The sequence below is a fragment of the Trachymyrmex septentrionalis genome, unplaced genomic scaffold (assembly GCF_001594115.1).
Source record: "Trachymyrmex septentrionalis isolate Tsep2-gDNA-1 unplaced genomic scaffold, Tsep1.0 scaffold39, whole genome shotgun sequence".
Taxonomy (NCBI): Eukaryota; Metazoa; Arthropoda; class Insecta; order Hymenoptera; family Formicidae; genus Trachymyrmex; species Trachymyrmex septentrionalis.
Genome location: NW_017305557.1, coordinates 452,742 through 455,760, shown reverse-complemented (window position 1 = coordinate 455,760; position 3,019 = coordinate 452,742). Strand labels below are relative to the sequence as shown.

The window sequence follows — 3,019 nt, the reverse complement described above, 5'->3', positions numbered from 1 at the left end:
TACAAAATGTATTAGAAATATATTATATAATTGGTGGTTGCAAAAGAATTTTTAAATAAAAATATGTTAACGTATTTATTTATTACATATTTCTTTTTTCCCTTCCTTTATAATACATATACTCATATAAACGTATATGTATGAACGTATATGTATAAACGTACGTATGTACGTACGTACGTAGGTACGTCTGTATGTATGTACGTATGTACGTATGTACGTATAAACGTATGTATGTATAAACGTATGTATGAATGTATGTATAAGCTTGTGACAAAGAATATGTAGAAAGACGTGATAAAACATGTCACAACACGTTTGAAATTCTTGGAAAAAGTGGGGAGGTTCTGCCTCTCCTCTTCGATTATTACCATATACGTCACAATTTACGCGGATGCAATCAGTCTTGCGATACCCGCTTGTACGAACGGTTAAAAAAATGTACTTCGCCAAAGAGAGCAGCGTATCGTACGACGTGAAGAATGAATATAACATGTAAGTTTCAACATTCTATACACAAAAGAAACGTTTTTTAACATTATGTATATATGTATGTATGCAGTCCGCAGCATCGTGCGATGCATTTACTGAGCAGACGTTACGATCTGACGAATACGGGCTATAAATTTTTGGAAATTGGAATCAACATTGGCCCATTGAGTTACGTGGAGATCGTCCTGGAAGATCATTGCGGACACGAACTGCCGCTGTCTCTCCGAAACCTGGAAGAGTCTCTACGAGCAGCGATGGAATACACATATTTACAAAATGTTTCGAAACGAATACAAGGACAATTTTATAAGTGGGTCGCTAATCGTCAGAGTTTGTACGCTGAACGATGCTACGCTCGTACGTCTCGATTCTTCGCCGATACGCATTACGATGACTGAAACAACGCTACGTCGTATGTTTGACTTTGACGGGTGTATCGATGTAACGTTCGAACGATTAACCCGACTCGTCGATACGGTTGATGCAAAGTATACGCGATTCTCCAATACGTCTGAGAACGCCATACGCGACAGCGACTTCTTCAATAGGCATCAGCTCATCGATTGCGAGCTGTTAACTTTACTTTTTAATGAAAAAAAGAACGATGTAATAACATGTAAATAAAAAATTTTCATCCACATCATTTTATATATGTACTTTATTTTTTAATCTCGCTAATAAAAAAACCGTATTGAAAAAAACTGCGTCATAAAAAAGAGGATTCATTTCTTCTATCCTTTCTTCACTCATATCACGCGCTCTATCGCCTACAAAGCATACTACGTTATATTATAATATCAGTCGCGTTATTAATCTGGCACATGCCAGATAATAATTGTGTCATGTAAAGCGTCATGCACGCTCTATCTTTCTCTAACGTGCGAACCCTTGTTATCTACGCATTTTTTGGGGTGGACGCGGGGGCCCGCAGCAGCGGCAGCGACGATGGTGGCGGCGGCGACGATGGTGGCGGCGGCGGTGGTGGTAGCGGTGGCGGCGGCGGATGAAAAAAAAAAAGAAACGCATTGTTTATGAGGGTCCTATTACAACGATGCCGCCGGGACTTCCCGCGCCTTCCCCCTCTACCGGGCCTTCTTCCGCCTGCGCCTACGAGTACTCCCCGCGCCTACGAGTATCCCCCGCGCCCCCCTCTAGCCCCCTGGGTTAGAACCCGCCCTATACAACTACTAGGGTCCACTCCTTGAATGCGCTCTAGTTACAAAGATACTAATGTCTACGATTACAACATTATGTAATTTTGTTAAGAAAAAGTTTTGATCAAACTAATATAGGTGCGTTCGGAGAAACGCTATTATTTCTGTCATTCTATCCTTGTTTTACGTCTAATAAACAACGAAGATATAATGACAGAAGTAGCGCTAATAGCGTCTCCCCAAACGCACCATAAGTGTTAAATAGTATTTTTAAACATAAGCTTTAATAATTACTAAAGTTTCGACAAGATAATAAATTTTTATCACGTATTAATAAACATATTAATCTATATAAAGAAATTTAGATCACAATATGAACATAATTTTTGTGAAATTTTATTTAATAGATAATAGCAAATCTTATTTTAGACCGTAACGGTCTGTGAGAACACAATTTTAAATTCTAGGTAATGATTGTTTACTTAATAGATATTCTAGGAAGGGTAACACGCCAGGAAATCTGTCGTACAAGATAATCAAGCAGCAGTTTCCAGCTTGGGATTCTCAATCCAGAACATAAGTTTGATAAGTTCATAAGTGATTCTACTTTATAATAAAAATTCTAAATAGAGAATTTATTTACTTTATAAAATTCATTTTCTTTATAATATTTATACATGTGCCAAAGATGTCTTTTCCATTTTTTATTTTATAGTAAGAGACTAAAAATGTCATTTGATATGTAATTTACATACGTATTATGTTGAGAATAATTATTTTTTGTTTGTTTTATATGTATATATTATATGTACGAGTATGTGCTACAACACATCATAGAAAAAGAGTTGAAGGAGGGCGGAAAGATATACACATTTTTGGACTTAAAGGTGTCGTTTGATAAAGTAAACCAGGAAAAGCTGTGGACAATAATGTGCTGAATGTAAGGAAAGGTCTAATCGAAAAAGTAATAGAAATGTATGAAGAATCAAAGGCAGAAGTGATAGTGAATGGCGTAAAATCGGAACGTTCTGGCAAATGAAAGGTGTCCGACAGAGCTGCTCCATCAGCCCTCTCTTATTCACAATCTATATAGCGGACTTGGAAAACAACATAAAAAAAGCGGCATTGGAAGAGTCAAAATTGATTGGGAATGTTTGGACGTTGGCATACGCGGATGACCTGGTCCTGCTTGCAAAAAATGAAAAAATGATGAAGGAGAGCGTGTCAAGACTGAAAAGATATATGAAAGATAAAGATTTAATAGTAAACTGTGCTAAGTCAAAAATAATGATTTTTGAAAAGCACAGCAATAGAAGAAGAAATAGAATCTGGAAATAGAATACAGAAATAATTCAGGAAGTAAAAGAATTTTG

At 36.8% G+C, this 3,019-nt stretch overlaps 1 pseudogene; it reads left to right on the top strand.

The window, feature by feature from the left end:
• Positions 1–394: 394 nt before the first annotated feature.
• Positions 395–2,226, top strand: LOC108750938 (annotated as a pseudogene).
• The last annotated feature ends 793 nt before the right edge of the window (positions 2,227–3,019 follow it).